A 25,228-nucleotide genomic window follows, 5' to 3' on the forward strand; every position below is an offset into this window, starting at 1 on the left:
TTACTACTTACGGAGATATCCAGCAAATCTGATTAATGCAAATTTCCAAAGTTATTTCGAATTTTCACGTATTCTATCTCTCTGCTCCCCCTCCCCCACCTAACGTTAATCCCAATTAGCCGATGAAATCCATTTTGTCTTCGCGATAAATTTCTGCGCGCGTTACAAGTGACGCCGAATATTAATCGAGAAATTCAATTTGCCAAACTCGAACGAAAACGATCGTTTAACCGAAGAACTCGCCGATAATTCGGTTTGGTAAACGTTTCCCTACTGTTCGATATATATATATATATATACATATATATCCCCCTCTTGTTTTCCGCAAACCAGAGTTTCGAATCGATCTCCTAGTTACACGAAATGGTCGTGTTAAATTTTCTGGAAAATCATTCGCGTTACGCGCGATCGAGCAGAGACGAACGAATATTCAATTTTAACTCTTGTCTCTTCGTTAACGGTCTAATATGTTTGTACACTTGGGTATGCTCGAACTCACGTTCCATCTCGTGGAAACGAAGGGAAAAGGGAAGATTTTTAACGAATAGAACGGATCGATACGTGGGATAGGTAGGGATCTTTTTATACAACAGGATCTTGCGTATATCGAATTAGTTCGCATTGAAATATTTAATGGAAGTGATCGAGTCGTGCGTTGGAGATTATTCGTCGAAATTTCCAAACTTTCTTATTTTTTAATAAGAAGGTAAATAAAATAGCTCGAGTAAATTTCAACTTGCGTAATCTTAATAATCTTTTGTTCTCTGGAAATTAGACGGGCGTTCATTACGTAAGTCATCTTCCTTCGAGCCATTGTGTTCATGCAAATAAAGGTATTATAAAGGTAATTTTACATCGTGTATTAATCCGATCTTTAAGAAATACCGTGTCACATTTTTTCTTTAGAAAAAAAAATTATTCATTTATACATCCACGTCCAATCATTTATTTCGAAAGAATAATTATCCTTTTTTTTCTCTGCAAAATTTTTATCACGAACGAAATTTATTCACACATCGAATCGTGGAAAATCATTTCCAAACGAGATGCAATAATCCTCCAGCGATTATTAAACATTGTAAAATATCGTAATTCTCCGTTTTTAACCGATCAACTGTTCCAGCTCCCCTGGAATCTTTATCAATTAACCGTAGTAATTATGGGAGCGTGGTAAGAGAGGTAATTTCTGGCTAAATACATCAGCGATGAGAGAAGAAAAATGTTTCTTTTTGCTCGAGGATTCGTAACTCAATTAAGGGGAACAGTTAATTTATATGCATATATGCATCGCTGAGAAAATATTTTCCACCTCGGGCTCCTGATTTGATTGTTCGTCCCTGATGTGCGCGTGACGCTGATCGCGATGTTTTTATTAAAATGCAAAGTGACAATATATAACGATATAAGATGGTTCGATTCAAGATTTCTTAATTTAACAAAATCTCTTAATTTTATTAAAACGGATTATGCGTGCAAATTAAAGTTGCAGCATAATTTAATTCAGATATATATTTAATTGGTTTTTGGTTTTGTTTCTTCGATATTTATGTTTAGATTTTTCTTAGATACTTTTTATGTGATCAATGCTTATTGGTATTTAGATAATATTGTATTATTTATTTTATTATTGCTTCGAAATTTGATCTAATATTTGAGGGATCCCTCCCTCCCTGTAATTGTGGTTAAGATGTTCGTTTAAGATGTTCAGAGTGCAAGATCAGGCGCTTCGATTGATTTAAAGCGCAGTCATCGAGTTGGTCGGTATAAGAGTCGATACGTGACTAACTAATTGCCGGATGTTTGAAGATCGGTGAATTGCTGAGTCTGGAGGCCGACGATTGCCATGATCCATTAGGTATCCAAAAGTTTTCAAGCTTGAGAACGTAATTATACTGTTCCGATCGTTTGATCGAATCGTTTCGGCAAATTTAGTAGCAATTTAACAAAGCAATTAATTTAGAAAATTAAAATACTCGTGTTTCAAATATTTACTCTCTCGTTTAATCAAATTCCTTTCAATTATTATTATCAGAGGAGTAAAATTATCGATCGAGAAAGATTCTTCTAAATTTATACCAGTTCTGATCGATTAATCAAATCCGGCAAATTTAACAAACGTTATAAATAAAAATAGAACGATGGCATCTAAGATAATTAATTTAGAAAATTTAAATATTCGCATTTCAAATATTTAACCTCTCGTTTAATGAAATTCGTTTTAATTACCAGAGGAGTAAACGTGGAATAAAATTATCGATCGAGAAAGTTCTTCTAAATTTACTTCTTCGCTTCACGCGACAACTATATCGTGGCTAATAATAATCTGTTCAAGCAGACAAGGTACTGCGTGTTGGATACATCCGTAAGGAGTAAAATCAAGCCGGGCATATTGCGCAAGATTGTACACGGGGGCTAAAGCGATGCGTTTGCTTTTATCCGTGAAAGCAAAGAGTGTTATGTACGTGGACGACGTTTTCGAGGTTTGAAGAGTCGGTTAGAAAGGCTTTGCATAAAGCCTTACATCGTATATACCGTCGAAAATTCCTTAGGGGAATTCGTGTATAGTTTTTAACAATGGAAAAATTCTGTTGTTTCTCCATTTATTTTTTCCTTTATATTCTTATATTGAGTGTCTAAGAACAAGCATTGAATAAACGAATGAACGATTATAATAGGTGGTAATGTAAATATATATTATATGTTTTAACAGTAAGTTTTTTTTTTTCATTGAAATTTGCTTCTCCCATTTTATCAAATCTTCTATCTTAACCTAACTTTTACGAATCTTTTCTTTAATTACACGACATCTTTAAAAAAAAAACTAATAATAATAATAATTCAATACGAAATAATTTAACGATTACATCCATCGTTATCATCATTTAAACGATATAAAACGCTACAAGGATTGTACATAGATCGAAAAGAAATTAGTATTCATCCAATTTCAGGGGGAGGCTTGTTGAAGTTAATTTAAATTCGTTTGAAAGTTTAAGTTTCGGATTCGGGTTGAAGCAGATTATTTTAATTTAATAATTTCGTGGTGCAACAGAGGGGAGAAGGATGAAAAGGGGAGACGTGGCATGGAAAGAACGGCGTTGAACCTCGGCTTCCGGTTGAAAAACTTTTACGGAAGAACTTCCTTGTTTCATTATCATTGTTTTGTGGCTTAAAGTTTGTTTTTCCTGTATCATTTCGTGGCCTTGTGCCCGTTTTAAAATTGTAATTCTGTAGAAACACAGTTAGGCCACCTGTTTACATCACAATATATATATATATATATGTATATATAAATCGTAATGAAAATAATTTATGTGATGTTATTTGACATAAAAAAATTACTGTTTAATTATTTATTAAAAATATTTTAATATATATATTTTTTATTTTAAATAAATTATACGGTGATATACGATTTCTTTGTTGACGTTAAAGTACTCTTTTTGTGTCCATTTTTCGATATAAATATTGATTAATTCTAAAAATTCTTATTCTATTCTTCTCTTTGAATTTTTTTCAGGTGTTCATTATATATTCTTGGCAGTATCATATTTCTTTTTTAACACCGTAATATATTTGGATCTATTTTTTTTTTAATAAATTCTCAAAATTCTCAAAGAAGAAAAAAATATTATAAAAATATACGTTTTATTCAGTAAAACATCTATTAATCCAATGAGTTTTTCAATTAATTAATAAAAAGATTTCTCGATTAAAATGATTAAAATATTAAAAAAAAAAAATAAATATAGATTAATACGTCAAATTTTTGTAAATTGATAATATTTAAATTTTATCGAAAAACATTCCATCATGTTAATATCATTTCCAAAATGGATCAATTTTATTCCCTGTATAAATTATATTTCTTATTCCCCTTGTATTCTCAATTCTATTTCATGCATTGATCAATGCGTAACATTGATTACATTGATTAATACAGTGTATTTATTTCGAAAAACGATATACATTATTTATGATAATAAATTCACCAATGCGACACTCATTATCATACAAATATATTCGTCGGAATAAAACATTTTTCCTTCGATTTTTAATAATATATCTCTCCATAAATAATTACACGACTGATCAGAGAAAACGTGCAAAATATATTTTCTTCTCACTTTTCTGTTTTTTCCTTGAATTGTATTGTCTGAAATTTCTAACGTTGGAGATCCACGTCATTTTAAATTTGCTTTGCATTTTGATGAACGTCTCCAGGTGTTTTTTTGCTCAACTTCTTTTTGTTATGTAAAATGTGTTTTTCAAGAGATAGAATTCTCTCTCTCTCTCCCCCCTCTCTAGTTGGATCCCTTTCAATGTTAAAGCGGAACTATCCATTCCACGAATTCTCGGTTATTTTGACCAAATGAAATTTTTCTGATTACTTTCAGTCGAGGATCGAATCAACGTCTTCCCTTATCTGATATCATCCCGAGGATATTCTTATTCCGGATTAAAAAATATTTGGAACAGAATAATTAATAACATATCAGATGTTCGATTTTAATTAATAATTTTAATTAATAACCATTCGTAACACTATAGCATCTTTTTCAAATTTTTTCTTTTAGCAAAAGTATATCATTCGATTAAATTTCCTCAATAATCTTAGATATATCCTTTCTCTATCTCCCAAATATTTTTTTCAAAATTTCATAGTGATTATTTTTACTATCTAATAAATTTTGAAGCTAATTATAAAGAAAAGATTCAAATGATCGAAAATAAAAAAATTTCTTTCCACTTTCCAATAATATAATCGTAATTAGTCAATTCACTTTTTCCTCTCGACATATAATTTTTTACCATCGTTCTCTCTTCTCTTCTCAAAATACAATACTTTTCTCTTTCGACAAAAACGTCATAGCACACTATCAACAACGAGTTCTCCCAACGTAATCGGCGATTTCAGTTAGTGCACGCACAAAAGGCATATATAGTTAAAATAAAAAAAGAGGGGAGGGAGGAGGATTAAAAAAAGCATAGTAACGGTCCAATTAAATTAATTGGTATGTCAATTACAAGGCCTTCTCTCGTCAAAATCATCGTACTACTGGTATTTCGTTGTGCATCCATTTCATTTCTTTTCTTCTTTTTTTTTTTTTTTTTGTTTCTTCCCTCTTTTCTTCCATTTCTCCTTTCTCAACAGAGTCATTTGCACGTAGTTAAATTGCTGTGAAATGTCACGACGATTAAACGTTGGCCAAGGGAGTTCCTTTCAACGGGGGTTTCACGGGTTGCAATTCATTTTTCCTACTTCCTAATTTATTCCAGGTTGTCCGGATCATTGTCGATCCTGGCAACCAGTTGGAAAAATCGTGTTTTTTCTGATGAATTGGAATTTATATTCGAGGAGGTGATAAGGGGATTCGTGTTAAAATTTTAATTACAATAAAACTTTTGGTGGAAATTATTTTTTAAAAAGTTCAAATTCAAATTGTACATTAGAATATACATTTAATTTCATAGGTTATATAATTGCAAAATTATTAATTTTGTATTTAAAAAAGTTATGTTATAAAAAGGTGAAAAGAGATTATTAAATTAAATAAATAACAATGATTGTGAAGATATAATTAATATGAAATTAATGATAATATTTATGGATAAATAATACACGAATATTTTATATTTTTATCACGTATTTCATAGATCTAAAAATGAATAAAAATCAGTTGTTATGAAAGAGAAGACAAAAGAGGGAGAAATTAATTTGAAGCATCGAATAAAATAATTTCAATCATGCAAAATTATTAATTAATGCAGGGAACGTACTTCATTTACGTTGCACGTAAACAAGTGCTTGTCGTTAAAATAGAAATTATTTTAAATTATAAAAAATGCAATTTTTTCCCTTTATTTATTAAAATAAATATAACGTATAACGCAAAAGGAGTTAGTTTATATTTACAAGATAACGATAATTTATTTTAAGCAATTTGGGATTAAGCGAAATTAAGACCGTTGTGATTAGTGAGTTATACCACTCGCTAAAGGAGATTGCTTTGTTAGAAGATAAGAGTGTGTAATCTTGGAATGGCCAATTCTAATGCGTGAAATAGCTACTTAATCTTTCCTGGATAACGTAGTGGCTTTAATATAATCTTGAGACAGAGATCAGAGGTATTTTCTCTTTATATTTTTTTAAACATCTTTTATCCAGTAATTAATCGAAATGAGAAAAGTAAAAGTGAATTAAAAAAAATATGTATCCGATGCAGAGATATTTTCTCTGCACGTGTGTTTTTTAAATGTTTTATATCAAGTAATTATTTTATCTCATAAATAGAAAGAACGAATGTTTTTTGCAAATTAAAAAAATTTCTCTTTAAAATATTAAAATATGTAAATATATGTATAAGATATTTTTTTGCACATCAAGTATACGTCTCTCTATATTCAAATTTTCCATAAATGCATAAACATCAGTCTACTTACAAGTTTCTTTATTTCAATTTTAAAAGTTGGGTTATGTTTGCTCCTCTACTTATTACTCTTATTACCATTTCATCACGTACAATCACCGATACCTTTCACATTTACACGTTTTACATTCTTATTATATTTTATAAAGTTTAGGTTATGTTTTTCGATCGTTTAATCTCGCCATCTTCTCTCTTATTAATCTTATTATCATTTTATTAAAAAAATGAAAAAAAAATACAATTCTTAATATATCTTATATTTCTACTTTTATAATTTTATGCCATTATAATTTTTATATCATGTAGATGTACGCGTTATTAAAAGGCAAACGAAGAAGATATCTAGAAAAGTTCAGAAATTCAGTTGAAATATAACCTCGAAGATGTTTGATTGTGAAACTGCCTAGTACCACTGTATATCTCCCGTATACAATACATATCGGATCGTTTTATGGATACTTGAGCCGAGAGCCATTTTCTTAAAAGGATCGTTACAACGAGCGATCGAACGATATAAGGCTATTTCCACGAGACATCGGCATACGAAATGAAATCGTAAAATCCGAAATGGAAGGATATTTTGATTTTTTTTAATATTACGAAATAAAATTTTGTTTCGTCTTTAGGAGAGATGAATAATCGAGTGATAAAAAATAGATATGAATTACAAGTAGAGAAAAAAATTGATTTAAAACAGAAAAAAACATAATTAAATCAATATTTATTTTGATGCTGATGTAATTTGGATTAATTATTGGATTATCAAGCCAGAAAGAAAGAAAATTTGAGACTTTGTTTTTTTAATTATTAATATTTTTTTCGAAAATTTTTTATTCTTTATTTTTTATTTCTCATCACGATTCATTCGCTATTAGATGGCAATTGAGCAACTATTTTGAAAACTATTGGAATGAAAAATTGGAAAAGAAACAAAGTAATTAAAACTTGAATTATAACAATTTGTAATGCTTTAATATCGTAAAGATAAAAATTATTTTCCTTTCTAACTACAGTACACTTTGTTATAAATATTTGCCAATTTCACAAGATTTTAGCTTGTATATACCTTACCAAGCAATTTAAGAAATCTTTATTTTTCCCTCTCCTCTCATATTTGCTCGACTATTGTGGTCAAGAAACTGTGGTTTAGATATGGTCTGGACCACTATTGCCAACATACTTGATGTTTCTAGATTGTCGACCATTTAAGTACCAACTATAGCTAACGCAACTTTAATTTAGCAAACTACTGTAAATATTGGGCAAATCATTAGTTTTTTTTATCTAGCAAAATTCTTTGTTTCTTTGATCATTGTTGAAATATTTATCGAAAAATTATATATATATATACAAATTTTAAAAATGAATTAATTTTTATTTTAATTAGAAAATTATAAGTGTTTATTACAAAATTCAGATACAATATTTCAAATTAATTATTTTATTTTTAATTGTAAATTTGTTAATTTCAACATCGTTATGGTAAATGATATGTAAATGATATGTAATGATAAATAATTTATAATGATTTATTTACATTCATTTTTTTTTATATTTATTTTTGTCCATAAAGAAATTCGATTCGCTTTTTGATTATATATCATGGTAAAGTAGCGTGTAACGATATACGAGGACGAGTGCAAATTTAGCTGGTATCATTAGCATGATTATCGAGTGTGCGATACGACATCGTTAATCCAAAATTGGAGCCACGGTAACGGAGACGATTTATTCGTTTGTGCTAACGATCGTTTTCTTAAAAATTGGAATTTCATCAACGCGTTATATCGTTGCGTTTGCTGGTGTAGAGCAGTGTTTCTCAGCTGGAGAGTGATTAAACGTTAAATATTACCTTGCCGAGAAAAGTAAAAAGTTAGGTTAGATTAATTTTTTAGAGAGAAATAAATTAGGTGATTCGATTCTGGATCCTTATAAAATACGTGGTTTCGTATTCGTATTATTAAATATTTTAATGTAATTTGAAAAAGAGAAAATACGCTGGTAAAATATTTAAATTATATTTTTCAGAACTTGATTAATTATTATGTTATAGAAGAGAAATAAAAATCTTTGAGGCATGGAACGAGAATATTTTTTATATTATTTATATTATAATTATGAGAATTGATAAGTATACGTTTTGGATGTGAATGAAATTTTTTCTTTATAAGAAATTTAAAAAAAAATTTGAACAAGAACGATAAATTTTTCTTCTCCTTAGTTCGTTTCATTTTTTCTATTTTTCTTGACATGCAATATTACTTTGTCAAAACGATAAAAGGAAATCTCTGAGGAATAATACAAAGTTTCGCAGTTTCCTATTTATCATAAAAAAGATATTCCAGCGAGCCATAAAATGACGAAAAAGTGTTTTGTTGCCTGTTAATAATAGTTTCAAAAGAAAGATTTTGTAAAACATGTGATTCATATATGCACGATCATGTAAATTTCATCTTTTAAAGTATTATTTAAAATTCTCTTTCTACAAACTTTGAATCACTCTGCTAAAAATTGAAAATCAATAGAAATTATCTTAAGATCAAGTTAAAATTAATTTCAGTTAATTTTATTAACTTTTATAGGATAGCCTCTGAATTACAATTACAAATAAAGGAAAGAATTTTAATAAAAAAAATCAACGATTGAAATACAATTTTCTATAATTAAAAACTAAAGAATAATTTATCATCTTCATTTTTTACTATTTTTCACTAAATGAAGGATCGAACACAAACGAAAGCAAACAGAAATACAAAAAAATAGAAAAATTTTCAAATCCATTAAACGCAATCCATTAATTTTCGAATTTTCAAATTTTTCTCTATTTTCGTTTGATAAAAAATGAAAAAAAAAACAAACAAAACGAAATTAAAAAGAAATTAAAAGGGCGAAAGCGTTGCCACGGAACGATTCAATTTCGTGAAAAATTTATTTCGTTAGAAAAATGAATTGTTCACGGTGAACGATATCTCTGCACGTGTGACAAAAGAAGAGGCAGCAAACGAATCGTTCTTTGCACGATGAATTTCGTGAATCGTGATTGGAGGAACAAGCCGAATGAAGAGAATTTCCGGCCACAATGCACAACACAATAGTTGGATCTATCTACAATAGCCTTAACTCTTTCTTTTTGTATTTTTATTCTATGTCTCTTTCTCTCTCTTTTTCCTTTTTTCTTTTTTGGATAGATCGATAGAAATAACAAAATAGTTTATTGCTTGAAATTGTTACTGAATAATTATCTCTCGAATTTTTCCTTTCTTAATTTTTTCCTTTCTTAATATTGCTGTTATTTTTAATAACAAAAACTTAATAACAAAATAAAGATCGTATATAAATTTTATATAATACAATCATTGGATCTACTTAACTCTTTCGATTCCTTTTTGTTTTTTTTTTTGCAAATTAATTTAAATCATTAATTGTCTAAATTAACGATAAGTTTCAATAGCAAACTTATTATATAAATTTATTTATTCTCAAAAGAGAAATACGAGTTCGAGGGTATGAAATAGTACACGTGCCTATGATCGAAAAGGTAAAATTTTTCACAAACATTCGACCAATCGACGGATCAGTGCCATTCGATCCTCCGTTTCCGGTATTCTCGTCAGGCGTGTTGTCCCTTTTTCTCGTTCGTTGGATCTCGATCCGACATTTTGTTCGGTCACGTTTCACGTCCCCCCCACTCTTTTTCATCGCCGTTAACCACGTATCCTTTTCCAACTCTGTTCGTATACGCCTCGCGTTCCTTTTTCTTCCACAATTAATACTCGAACCAACGTGCAACGTGTTTAGAAAACAGCGAGCATTATTCGAAACGAAGGAGAAAAATTTTGAAGAAGTGGATCGAAACCTAGAATAATTAAGTGTCAAGAAATTTTACTTATCATATCGATATCATAAGGTGATATTAATTTTAATATCTAATAACTCAAATTTTTATGTTTTTAATAATCTATTTTATTAATTTAGCTTTTATTATTTTCAGTGGACGATGACATTCGATCCTAATCTGCACCCTTGTTCCTCGAAAAATTTATTAGACCAAGAACATTAATCGGAATTTTTATATCTAGAAAAATGAGAGGATGGATACTCGTCCATGGCGCGAAACTCTCGTAACAAAACCTATAAGCAACCCGCCAACCACGACAGTAAACGTTCCATAAATTTTGCTTTCCTACGTTCGAACACACGATAGAATGCACTTTACAACAGCCAATACAATCTTTCCAATAAGAGACGATCAATTTTTCACCACCACATTTTATTTCTCCTCTCGCTAAAAATTTCGAAATTCTGTTTTAAAATTTATCTATCAATTTTTTTTTCAAATTTATTTATCTTCTTAAAATTTTTCTTCGTTATGCGTTATATTAAATATTAGTTACTTAACCTTCCGTCGATATAATAGATCGAGTTCGAGATGAAATTTTTATTTTCATCAATACAAGATTTTTAACATTTAATCATCAACAAATTAAGATAGAATGATGATAAAGGTGCTGAAGTATTATTTTTTTTTTGTTGATAAAGAATAAAATAGGAGAAAGAATTATTTTCACTTATCAATCAAAATATTTTCACTATTTATCGTGTTTTTATCGGTATAAAAATTCTATTTTAAATACGGATAATTGTAAAATATAGTTGATATTTGAAGGAAAAAAAAGAATATTCTTGAGAAATCTGAATCATCGATAAAGCACGATTCGATATTTCATTGTAAGAAATAATAATACCATTTTATCCACCTGGTCAGTTTATTAATCACGATATGGTCTTCTTTCGAAAAATCGTCGCACAATTATTCAGTCTTGAGGTAGTTCCAAGCTGCGAAATTACTAGCGCATCGATCAACCGTTGTTAAAAAGACAAGAGTGCAAATGGAGTGCAATTGTGTCGTCGATATTTCATAACGCGATAATGCGATCTGAAATATCGTGGTGATGGTGTGAATTGAAGGTGCTTGAATGCGCATTCAGTTCCATTCGGCCGGGATAGTTTTAATTTTATTGTCACCGCGTTATTTGACGCCATGCTGTCAGTAATGGCGTCTAAGTGCATTGTTAAGGAAAGGTACGGAGGAGTGAATGGGGAACATGAAAGGGCACGATATTCGTGTACCAAAGGGGATAATGCCAAGGTAGCTAGGATAATGAAGGTAATTTCAGATTGAAATTTTTCTGGAAATGTCGTGGCCTCGATATGGAACGAGTTTTGTTGTAAAATTGTGATAAATTGATGGAGAAATGAAATGGAGAGGCGATATTGAAAGATAAAAAAAAAAAAAAAAAAAGAATGGAAAAATTTAGGACGAAAGGGGGATCTTGGAGGATGAATAAATTTTTTTTTTTTTTTAATGGAATTTATCGCAATTTTAGTAAAAGTGAATCGGTGTTGTGAAAAAAAGAAATTTTGGGATAAAAATATTTTTTATTTAATTAAAATTATTTAATTCGCAAATTTCAATTAATTTAAAAAATACGCTTGATTCACAGCGTACATTTTATAATATGATTTCTGTAAAAGCAAAGTCTATAATAAAATATCCTTTTGTTGCGTGTTGAATTGTATTGTTCGAAATTGAATTAAATTAATTGAATGAAAATAAATGTATTTATAAATTTATAAAGGATAAATTAAAATTGGCAATTGTTAATTATGTGATTGCAAAGTGAAGAATTTAATGATAGAATTAAACGATAAATTAAATTTTACTTTTAGCTTTTATTAATAAATGCAGCTTTCCATGTACAATAATTTATCATCAACTAATTTTATGAAGAATTTAAGATGGAAAAATCATATTTTGAGGCTTTGTTTCTTAATTACTAGCAATTGAAAAATCGATGAAAATTGTCACTCGTAAACTAAACTAAAAAACAAAGCGATATTTTCTTATTCTTCATCTCCCTCTTATTTTAACTCGAACAACCATCCATTAATTTCTCGAACAATTTCTTTCACTTTTAATTAAAAAATCAATAACAACAATCTTTTCCAATTTCTCCCTTTATTGTAACTCGAAAAAAATCAGTCTAATTTTTCCATGCCTCTGCTTCTAATTCCCCTTTTAATATCACGCATCGATAGTAACATTCGATCAATCCCTCGCCCTCTTCGCCCTTATTTTTTCCCTCCAGAGCCAGAATCGATCGCGTTCAATCGTTAACTTGGCAAAGTTTCGTTGGACGCTGACATCGTGGAACAAATCGAATCGCCACCGATTCGAAAACTCGGAAAATTCAATTTCTATCGTCGAAAAAAAAAAAAAAGTTTCACGCGCGCGACTTTCGGATCGACCGTCTCTTAAACCGTGAAATCGAAGTGACTTTTGCGTCGTTCGAGTTGGCAACTGATTCTCGGCCAATAGACAACCTCCTCCTTGTCCCTTTATCCAATCGTTTATCGCGAGATATATTTCTCGCTCGAGATTGGAGACACTTCGACGATTTTTACCAATTTTTGACATTCGATATCGTGTTTTTCACAAGATAAAAAAGCGGAGAAATTGATCAAATTCGATGCACTGGTAAATTTTAGGTCAATGGTCATTCAATGATTTTTATTTGAATAATAATTCGAAATTGATTTGGGAAATTTGAAGAATTTTTTTTTATTAAAATTGAACTGGGTTTAAAGCCAATACGATAATTGATACATCATATTATATTATAATTGAGTTATATTAATAATAAGTTGTCGTACGAACAATGATTAAAATAAAATTATTTTATTTTCTACGCATTTTTAAATTATTTTAATATTTATTATTTTATTTGGTTTTAGGTATTTGTTAGTGGATTTCGCTGCAAAAATGTAAACGTATTCTTCGTTCGAAATTGGAATTCTATAGGGAATATCTATTTCCCAGAAGCCACATTTTCCTTTTTATCCAGGTTTAAGTATATTTTTTTTCATTTTTACATTTTTAAAATAAATCTACTCGTAAAATCTCTTTCTCTTCTCAAAATATGTTTCCTCTTATTTCATCATCTTTTTCCCTCTTTCCATTAAAACTTTTCATATATTAAGCTAACCACAAACTATCTTTCTCGTTCATCAACTACTATCAAATTATCATCGTTCCCATTCAACGTTTCCTAACCTCACTTAATTTTCACAGGTATATTCTTGAACCAACGACACGAGCGTGCTCGTTCGAGCGATCACCGCACCACCCACACATCCATCTTCCCAAGGAAAGAAGCATCGACCGCTATTCGGTCCCCAGTACTTAATTATTCTTGCAAGTGGCACCGGTGTCTTAATTATCACGCGCTTTCAGCCCTTTTAAGGGATACCTTTGGCAGAAGTGGCGAACCCGGCTAATTGCATTGCCAAAGAGTACTAAAGGTGGCGTGACAGCGTTGCTTTAATTGAAACTACAACCTTCAGAAGCACAAGTTTTTTGTCAAATAATCTTATAAGCAAATTTTTCCAAATTTCTTTCCGTATCGATTCGGTATTTCAATATTTTTTTCAATTCTTCGATCGTGTAGCTTTGATGGTTAAGTCAGGTTAGGTTAAGTTAAATTTGTTAGATATGTATTAAATAGACATTGCTGAAAATCTTACAAAATCGAAAAATAGATATTCTTTTTCTACAAAAAAAGTATTCAAGTTTTGTTCCATAATGCGAATAAAATCTCAGACACATTTTCTTTTATTTCATAATTAACAAAGGGAATTAGTTTAATTGTGTTCAGAACAGAAATTTTGTACGAGTTATATTCGTGAAAATCTTGCAAGTTCATATCGATTTTACTGATAATAGCAATAATAATAGTGATCGGTTGTACTTTTCCCTAACCTAACCTAAAAACAACAATCGTAGCCGATTACACCTCACGCTCTCGAGTCTCCCTGTTCGATGCGGAGAAAAAAAATATAGTTTCCTTTATTGAGAGACAAATAAAAGTATAGAATAGACGAATAGATAAGAAAGAAAACGAATGAAACGTTCTTCGAAGGTAGCTACGAATGAAAAGAGAAAAGCAATCGAATGGAAGCAAAGGAAACGAGGTTCACCGCGTGGCAATCTGTCTTCGTTCTTGCGACAGAAAAAGAAATTAAAAGAAAAAGAAGGGAATATCGAGCACCATTCAACCGAGAGGTATTCTCGCGACAGAAAAGAGAGGCGGGAGGCCTGTCTTTCTATGTCGTTTCCGGTTTCATCCCCTCCTTTGAGCTCTCGTCTTTTTCGCGCCACCACCAACTTTTCCACTTGCTTTTCCAAGCCATTTCGATGCTTTTACTTGTGAAAACTTAATTCCCCGCCAGATCTCTCTATGGTCGCCTTCTTCTTTGTAAACACTCTGCCTGTTTTTGTAAGGAATAAGCATCCTCGAAGAGAAGTTATTCGTCTCATTCCATCGTAACTCAACCATGTGGTTTTTATTTAACCTTCCTTTCTCTTGTATCGATAAATTTACCGATTCCAAGTCCATTAAGTGTACAATGAGAACGATATGGATTATAATCGATCGAAATATGTACGATGATGGAATTGTATTGTTAGAGGGAATGGAATGATGTTGGGAGGATTGATCAGTGATTGGAAGAAATTAATAGTAAAAAATTTAGATAGATATATATGGATATAAACATTAAATTTAATGGTTCTTTTCAATTTTGATAGCATCATGTTTTTTAAAACATTTTTGAACGAAATTTATAATTCATAGTTTAGTATATTTTCAAAATTCATAAATTAATTCTTCTGAAACTAAATTCTTTACGAAAAAATTTCAATGTTTCTTTTTTACAGATATAAAATAATGAAAATATTATCAATTTCTAAATTTTATAATTAGATACAGAAATTGATCCCTTTAAGACTACTTTTTTTTTTATCTATTTTATCATAATAAATAGTTATCTAATTGCAAAATGGCAAATGGTAAGTATTCGTAAAATTAAAAAAACTATTTAAAAATATCAAAAACTGCAAAATAAAGAGAGTTACAAGAGGTGAGTATTCAAATGGTAAGTATTTATAAAATTAAGAAAACTATTAATAAATATTAAAAACTGAAAAAAAATAGTAAGAGGTAAACAAGAGGTAAGTATTTACAATAGAATTTGGACAAAAATTAAATAAAAATTAAAAAAAATTCATATGATATCTATTTGCATATTATATTCTTGCAATACAAAATTTAGTTTTTGGCATAAAAAATTTTTTAAATTTAATATACTTACCTTGTGTATATTTACTTTCTTATTCTCGGCAACTAAATATTTTTTAATCTAAATATTTTGTATATATACATATATACATTATTCATACTATCAGTCCATTCTATTGTATTAGTTTTTAATATATGAAAAGTTTTTTTGCAATTTGAAGCAATATAATAATAATAATAAATTGGTGTTTATTATACAAATGTATATAATTTATAAAAAATTAATTTTAATTGTACAATTATAAATTAAACTAAAAGTAATATATTATTAACATATATAATGATTTACTTACATATGTATAACGTGTATTTTTCAAATAAATTTATTCTTTCAAAAATATTTTTCATTTATTTTCCACTTTACGCTATTATACGCTTCCATATAAATAATTAATAAAATTATAATTCGTTCATCGTACTACTTTCTTTGATCCTATAAATATCTAACAAAATATATTGCGTGTATAAGTTAGTTACGGACGATTAAAAAATTTTGGTGATCAACGCCATCTCGCGTTTGGATCACCGAAGCTCCGACTTGTTATTAGCATAGCAGAATGTGCAAGGAGGTATGCGAATTCGCGTGACGTCACAGACAAAGAAAGCAACATTGTGCGAAAAGGACAGAGAGTATTTCCCGCCAATCAAAAGACACCATATTGAAAATTCATTAATTACTCATTTTCTAATTAAATATTCTGCACTTTTAAGCTTGAATCTTGAAGCTAGAACTTCAAACAAGTTTCCTGTAACAATTTTAATGCAAAATTCTTCTTAATTAATTATTTATTAACGATTAACGCGACATATGTTCTAATGCATCAATGACGCCATATTGAAAATTTATTAATTACTCGTTTTCTAATTAAATATTCTGTACTTTCAAGCTTGAATCTTGAAGCTAGAACTTCAGACAAGTTTCTTATATCAATTTGAATCTGAAATTCTTCTTAATTAATTATTTATTAATGATTAACGCGACATATGTTCTAATGCATCAATGACGCCATATTGAAAATTTATTAATTACTCGTTTTCTAATTAAATATTCTGCACTTTCAAGCTTGAATCTTGAAGCTAGAACTTCAGACAAGTTTCTTATATCAATTTGAACTTGAAATTCTTCTTCATTAATTATTTATTAATGATTAATGCATCATATCGATAGATATCATTAGCATTCATTGGGTTTTTTGTAATTTTTTGTTGATATGAGATTTTTTTCTAAATATGATTATATACATTTAAAAAGTTAATTCCTTCTTTATCTTCACATATAAATTTTATTTATAATTTCACGAATATTTAAATGAATAAATTAATTGTTTATAATATGGAGATTTGTGAGTGCGACTTTCTGTATAATAATCGTTAATAAATAATTAATTAAGAAGAATTTCAGATTCAAATTGATATAAGAAACTTGTCTGAAGTTCTAGCTTCAAGATTCAAGCTTGAAAGTACAGAATATTTAATTAGAAAACGAGTAATTAATAAATTTTCAATATGGCGTCATTGATGCATTAGAACATATGTCGCGTTAATCGTTAATAAATAATTAATTAAGAAGAATTTTGCATTAAAATTGTTACAGGAAACTTGTTTGAAGTTCTAGCTTCAAGATTCAAGCTTAAAAGTGCAGAATATTTAATTAGAAAATGAGTAATTAATGAATTTTCAATATGGTGTCTTTTGATTGGCGGGAAATACTCTCTGTCCTTTTCGCACAATGTTGCTTTCTTTGTCTGTGACGTCACGCGAATTCGCATACCTCCTTGCACATTCTGCTATGCTAATAACAAGTCGGAGCTTCGGTGATCCAAACGCGAGATGGCGTTGATCACCAAAATTTTTTAATCGTCCGTAACTAACTTATACACGCAATATATTTTGTTAGATATTTATAGGATCAAAGAAAGTAGTACGATGAACGAATTATAATTTTATTAATTATTTATATGGAAGCGTATAATAGCGTAAAGTGGAAAATAAATGAAAAATATTTTTGAAAGAATAAATTTATTTGAAAATGTATACATATGTTATACATATGTAAGTAAATCATTATATATGTTAATAATATATTACTTTTAGGTTAGTTCTTAATCGTACAATTAGAATTAATTTTTTATTACAAATAAATTATATACATTTGTATGATAATTATCAATTTATTATTATTATCTTGCTTCAGGTTGCAAAATAGCTTTTCATATGTTAAAAACTAATACAATAGAATGGAGTGATTTATGTTAATATTTTAAACTATAAATAATGAATAGGTAAAAATTGAGAAACAATTGAATTGTTCTGGATTATATTTCTATAATAATTTCGAAACTTTAATCTTTAAATTAATTTATTTAAAAATATGAATAGGAGAAGTTATCAGAATATATAAAATCAATCTTTTACATCTTATATCTAGCATAGTAGATACATAATCCACAAAATTAATATAAGATTATAAAAGTGTTTTTGTATTTTTATATTCACTTCTGAAAAAGAAATATCATTTTCTTTAGTTTTTAAATGTTTATAATCATATATAATGGTATAAAAAAATATTATTATATATAAGACACATATATAAATACATGTGTAAGAAATAGATAATATAAGTAAAAAAAATCAGAGAAGGAAGGAATATACATAAATATTTCATCTATGTAAATCATGTAAGATATTAAATACAAAGATATCTATATTCATAAACAATTAACGAATAATAAAAATAAATAATATAAAAACGAACAATAAAACTAAAAACTAAATAAGACAAGAATAATACTTATAGTATACAATTCTCCACAGCAGCCACTCAAGAATTGGTCATTTTTTAATGTCTGGAACGCATTCTACTTTAAAAAAACTTATGAGCCAACTTGAATTAGGGTATCCATCGAGAAGAAAAATCCTTTTCTCTTCTTTCGCGGTTCTATCGTCCGTGCTTAAAGTCCGCAGTTTCCACAGGAACGAATTCGTGGGATACCGCAAATCTTGATGTTCCTCGTGCTAACACACATTCAGCGAACATCTTCGATTTCCCGTAATCTGTGAATCGACAGCTGAGCGAGATACAGTTTCTTGGATTAGTTACTACATGGAATAATCAATGAAGTTAATGGTAACATTTTTAATCATAAACCAAATTTAAAACTTAAATATAAAATCTCTTTCAGGTGTGTTATTCAAAGACCGCCAAAAATGGATTTGATTTCTTGCTGCAAAATCTACGATTTTTCTTGAACGATTTATCAGATTTATCAGGCGTCGTTTTACATATAAAAAAGTTAAAAAATACATATAAAAAAAGGAGAAAGAAAATTTATGCATTTTGTATTAAGATGAATTAATCTCGACTTTCTAAATTTGGTATCCCATCATTCTTTTCTCGTATTACAAATTTATGGTGGAGTGCAATTTTTCTTCCTGCAATGCATCAGTCGTTGAATTGTTTTTCAAACGTTCCGCAAACTTCAATGGAACTTTTTTAGAGGATTTATTCCAGTCGGAGATAAAAGTTGCTCTAAATGGAAATCTCAAGAGATTGCGATAGTTTCTCGAGGAAGATTCGAAAGGATAAGAAAATTTTTGCAATTAAGATTTTTTTAATCGAAGATCTTATTGAAAGATACATACGTCGATTAAAGTTATAGAGATATAGAAAATGTTTCACTTCGAACTTTTAACTTGATCGAACATCAAATGATTCGTTAAATTCTGATCTAATAATTATAATTCAAAACCGTAATTGAAATTAAATAAAAATATTTATAAAAATAATAGATACATTTGAATATTGAGAATATAGAGAGTAACTTTGAAAAATAATTTGAAATGAATCTATATCATGTTATAAATTAAGCTGTATGTAATTAACTCAGGTATCGCTTTTTATGATTTTGAATTTTGAATCGAATAAAGAATAAGATAACATTGATAATAACATTTAAATTTATTTTTTAGATTACAATTTACGATTAACGAAAAAAGAATCAACCTAGAATCAACTCTAAATTCATGGAATTGGTCTCTTTAAAATCCTGCCTTCCTTCCCAGAGTAGTCAAGATTTAAGTGGTAGGTCATGGACGGCGCCCTTCGATTATCAGCCCAATCGAATGCTTTTACCAAAGAGGTTACTCAGATCCGATCATCGATCCTTTGCCACCCTCATCCAATGAACATTTCTAAAGCTCTGCACGTGACACATGAATAACCATCAGCCACAAGGTGATACTCCTGGACCACAAGCTGATTACGTGCTATCGTATCCTCGAAAGTGTTTAAATAAGAGAATTTTTAGATTAGAATGAGAATTTTTAATTTTTTTTTTATCTTTCTTTTACATTCGGATTAAAATTAATATTTTACATATATTTAGTCAATGATATATATCTGATAATAATTAAAATATAATTAAGCATATAACTAAAGGATCTAACTAAAGGATGATAGATTTATTCTGATAATTTTTAATTATTATTATCTATAATATATGTAAAAAAAATTTTGCATCGATATAAATTGAATGAACTACTAATAACTCGATAATTATTGATTATTGTATGAAAATATATATATTTCTTTAATTAATTTTTTTTTTAATTTTAAGATTTTTTTGCTATAAAGTTTTCAATGATCATATAAAAAAAAATAATCGTATTATACATTCTATACTTACATTACATGTTATTATATTAATTTTCATATGATAAATAATGAAAACAATTATTTTAAAAAATTATTTAATTTCCAAATCTAAATTATTTTAAATTTCTTTAAAAAAAATCCAGTTATCAAAATAAATTTGTCTCTCTATCAATTCAGATAGTTAATGTTTCATGGCTCTTTCAATCGATCCATCCACTTTACAAAATTCACAATCCCTCCAATTTTCAATCGATTATAAAAAAAAAAAATTCAGTTATCAGAACAAATTTGCCTTCCTATTAATTCAAACAACCAACGTTTCACAGTTTTCCAAATCGAACCCCTCAATTTCCATTGAAATTTACCACTGTCATAAAAATTGAATGGCAAATATCGAATCATAAAAACTTGAATCAACGTCAATTACTATTCTCAATACATTTCAGTGCAAATGCACGATATAGATATAGTGTATATCATGTGACATAGTGGCCAGAGAATCTCTAAAAAAGAAGAGAAAAAAAATAATATAAATGGCCTCTCCTTTGAGGATCGGTTGGAGGATTTCATCTCGTGATAAAATGGACGGCGACAGAGTTCTTAGAAACTTTTTCGACGGTGTTACGTTATCTCGAAGATATCTTTGAGGAGTTTCGAATTTATCCTTCAAGGGAAAAGGTTTTGGGATTTCTTGTCTTTTCTATTTTTTTTTTTTTTTATTTTTTTTCTTTTTCTTGAAAAAATTCGCTAGTGAAAACGTTTGGATTACTTGGCGAGATGTTAGATGGAATCGCGCATCTTCTTGGCTTTATTAAAGTGCAAGATAGAAAGACGTTTTCACAAGCACCGGCTGACGTATTCAATAAAGAAGGATTTTGACGATAACGGTGCTGTAAAAATTGGCAGCATTGAAAATTGGTTGGTTGCAATTTAATTTTGAAAATTCAGATTGAAATATTACAAGATTGACTAATTATAAAGATATTATAAATGAAATAGAAAATTATTATTGATAATTGTTAATTGATTACAGTTTAATTTCGAATATTCAGATTGCAATATTTTTTTTGAAATGTTCCAAGTATAATTATATTTATATGGGTAATAAATAATTAGACATTATTTTAAATAAAATACTTTTTATTTTATGTAATTAAGTCAATTCTTATAATAATAATACATTTTTAATTGGATATTTATAAATTTTCTTATAAATTTTAAAATCGTAAAGGAAAATATACATATATGCATATTTCATATATTATAAATATTCATGAAATAAAATGGAATTTAGTAGAATAAAAAATGAATATAAATCTTACAAAGCTTTCAATTTTACAAATTATTATAAAAAATTACAAATTACAATAATGTAATTATATATATATTTATATATAATACAAATTAAATAAAACAATATAATATTATAAAAAATAAAATACAGAAATAAACATTTTAATTAAGACGTCAAACTTTTATAAAATTAATTTATAATAAATTACATCAAAATAACTTATTTCATTTAAAATTATTTTCTATGTCCTTATCTTTCAATTTATCTAATTTCTTTCAGCACAAAAATTCTATGCTTTCCAAATCCGCAACATCCATCGTGTCGGAGATCAACGACGTTACAAGTTTCTTGAAGAAATTAAATGTTTTGTTCTCTATGATTTTCCAGCTTTTTGATCAAAATTCTGAAAAAAGAAAATAAAATGAAATATAAGCGAAGACTTTTTCGCAAGAAGATAGTATAAAGGTTATAGTAAAGGGAATGAAATTTTCAGCAAATATTTTCTTCGCGATGAAGGAAATATCGTCGACTGCGTTTCCACAATGGCATTAAAAACTAACTGCGCGTTTTGCTTTTATTATCGTAGGTTCGCCTTTTGAATAATACATCGCGTTGTAGCGCACAGTTACTCAAAACCAATGTACAAAGTGTTAATATATTCGTGGGACATCTTGGAAGATCGATTCTAAACCGAATTCTAGACTGAAATAACCGAAATGAAAGTCAGTATGTAAAAATTATTATTAGATTGTAATTTATGTACGTAATTAAATTCTTTAAAAAATCAAATTGTAAATTTTTTGAATTAAAGTATGTAATTTATATCTAACTTCTTCGATGTATTCAAAAATACATATCAAATCATAATTTCGTTAAAGACATGCAATGCAATCGTTATAAAAGCAGTATCAATCCACGGAACATCTTGTTTTATTCATTGTTCTTCAGAGATCAAAAACCACCCGAACAATAACACATATCCGATTCTTTGCATAGCATGAATTTTACATAGAGGGCGCTTCGATACACCTTTATCAAAAGCGCCTATTCAGGAAACTCGGCGTTTCTTCGAGTTCGTCAATAGTGTTGGCGGTGGATTTCCGGTTACGCGGAGACGTGAAAGCGCAGCTACCGTTTCCATTTTTCGCTGAACCATCGGCCCGATCGCGAAATTGGAATTTTAAAAATACGAATCATGGGAAGGTTCGCTCGATTACCGTGTACGGGGGTTATTTGAGAACGGGCTGTCAGTTTCAGCGATGATCTCGATCTCTACGAGCAACGATCCAGCGAAATGGAATTATCGAACACACCTCTCCTCCCCCTGACCATGCGTGGAAAAAGATTGTGAAATTTTGTACGCGATGAATAGGTCGATCTGGAGTGTTCGTTGAATGGAATTAAAATATAATTTGGGTTGGGAATTGGATGTTGAAAAAATTGAAATGATACACGTAAAAATAAAATATTGAAAAATTATATGTAAAAAAAATCTAAAATCTTGTACTAGATAGATGAATTATTATTGTTTATTAAATGGAATTGAAATATAATTAAATTAAAATAATATGTACAAAAATGCGAAAGTAAAAATCAATGGAATGTAACAAATATTGAAGCAAAATTTGACACTTTTGTTACGAATAGATTTGTATCTTTATTATTTTGATTTATTAAACAAACAAAAAGAAACAATTACTTTTAGAAAATTAAAATCAGCAATATGGATTAATATTCATCAGTTATATAATATGCACAAAAAAAAAATAAAATCTTAGCTAGATATATAAAAATATCAATTCAAATAGTATTCACTGTAGATTTCAACTGAATTAAAATCAACTGAATTAAAGAAAAATATCATCCAGTAAAAGAGAATACACAACTTCATTTTAAAGAAGAAAAAGTAAGAGATGGTAATATATCAAGTTCGTAAAGGGAAAAAGAAAGATCTTCCTGTTCTTAGAAATCTTCCAATTACAATTATATAAAAAGCGGCACAGAAAAAAAATTCTGTTCAAACAAATAATTCAAACAAATAATATTTTCCATTATATGGACTTATATGGACAGGAAACCATATCTGGTTATAGTTTCATCCAATTCGATCATATAAATCATTGATCTTTGATCGTTCAAGATCACTGGATCAAGATTCAATGAATTACTTAATAATTATGCCAATAGATGGATGAAACTAGATAGAATATTAATCTTTTCGAAAATCGAAACAAAAAACATGAATTATCAGAATTATGCAATTCACAATTTTTTATATAAATTTTTATGGAAAATATACAAATGTTGAAAAGAACATAAATTTTAAATCAGCTTAATATAATCAATGTTATTAACATTACAATAGAACTTATAAAATAATATTATAAAATAAAATAAGTTTGAAGATAATTTTCAAGATAATTTAAAAGATGTTTTACGTAATTATAACTCTGCGAACTGTAAAGTTTGAACTGTATGGCTAATTTCCATCTGTTGAAATTCTAAACTATTGACTTCCATCAATAGCTATCCATCTCTGTGTAAAATAGCCATTCATTGAAAAATTCATAAAAACTGAAATAATTTTATTTTATATCATAAATAAAAAATTGTATAAAGTACACGTAGAACTTTATTATAAATATTTCTAATTATTTCGAATTAATTCAATTAAATAATTAATATACGTTAAATTAATAGCTATTCATTTTTTCAAGTATTTCAAAAACAAAAATATTTTGTAACATCGAGTGTGACTAATGCTCAGATCTTATAAACGGCAGAGTAATGATTATGAATGTATACGTTTTTAGGCGAGTGAAGGGTTCTTAAGATTAAATGGATGACTTGAAATAAAAATAAAAAATTTACCACTGAAACTTCACGTGAAAAACTTAATATAAGATTTTTAAAGAAGAGAGTTATTTAATAAAATAATTTAAATAAAGGATTCAAAGAAAAAATGACATTTCTTATTTTATTTGCAAAAAATTTGTTCATCACTTTTTCATCAATTTTTTGTTCTTTTTCAATAATGGAATAACAAGAATAACAAGAATAATGGAAACACGCAGCTGAAGAAAAATTATGTAGATATTATAATGTATCTACTCATTTTTTTTTTTTTTTTTTTTAATCAAGAAAAATATTATTTTCAAAGAAAGATGTTTTCATTTCCCATGCATACATATCAAACGTTCAGAAAAATACTACTGTATTGCAAATACAGGTAGATAGAACGCATACATAACCTAACTTATAAACGTGACACGCATTACCTCGAGAATCGAGCCTTCGTAAATCTTCGTGTGATACGTCTATATCACTCGCGATCGTTATATGGAATTTACCATGGAACAAATCCAGATATCTAACCATTTCCTTTTAAGGAATTCCTTTCACGAAGAAACGAAAATCGAATTTACTCACCGCCAATCGTGTTCCATTTCGCGCGAGTAATTTATCTTAACCCAATCGTGTTTTAGCTCCTCCGAATAGTATTTTTACAACCAATCGAATTTTGATGTTTTCAGAAGGAAAGATCGATTACACTAAATAGAAGGATGAGAAATTTCATGAAAAAAAAATCTCCAGATATTTCAGAAGAGATTAATTTACGATATTATTCTAATAATTTATTATACTAATTTTG

At 28.4% G+C, this 25,228-nt stretch overlaps 1 protein-coding gene and 3 long non-coding RNA genes across 11 annotated transcripts in view; 3 read left to right on the forward strand and 1 right to left on the reverse strand.

Moving 5' to 3' along the window:
- LOC114577630 (uncharacterized) overlaps positions 1–25,228 on the forward strand; it is a 79,974-nt gene that overhangs the window by 26,814 nt on the left and 27,932 nt on the right. The window lies entirely within an intron of this gene.
- LOC133666890 (uncharacterized) lies at positions 7,827–15,051 on the forward strand. 2 transcript variants are annotated; one of them, XR_009831737.1, is made up of 5 exons: positions 7,827–8,303; positions 8,460–10,338; positions 10,423–11,598; positions 13,227–13,336; positions 13,564–15,051. It is a non-coding gene; the product is annotated as an uncharacterized LOC133666890 (long non-coding RNA). The 2 variants fall into 2 exon arrangements; XR_009831736.1 differs by having other exon boundaries at positions 7,909–10,338.
- On the forward strand, positions 16,570–20,458 carry LOC107998564 (uncharacterized). 2 transcript variants are annotated; one of them, XR_009831735.1, is made up of 4 exons: positions 17,522–17,680; positions 17,823–18,755; positions 18,811–19,515; positions 19,598–20,458. It is a non-coding gene; the product is annotated as an uncharacterized LOC107998564 (long non-coding RNA). The 2 variants fall into 2 exon arrangements; XR_001766227.3 differs by having other exon boundaries at positions 16,570–18,755.
- On the reverse strand, positions 21,405–24,598 carry LOC133666891 (uncharacterized). The gene is made up of 2 exons (XR_009831738.1): positions 22,407–24,598; positions 21,405–22,278 (listed from the first exon to the last, which is right to left on the reverse strand). It is a non-coding gene; the product is annotated as an uncharacterized LOC133666891 (long non-coding RNA).

Source organism: Apis cerana, linkage group LG11, assembly GCF_029169275.1.
Source record: "Apis cerana isolate GH-2021 linkage group LG11, AcerK_1.0, whole genome shotgun sequence".
NCBI classification, from domain to species: Eukaryota; Metazoa; Arthropoda; class Insecta; order Hymenoptera; family Apidae; genus Apis; species Apis cerana.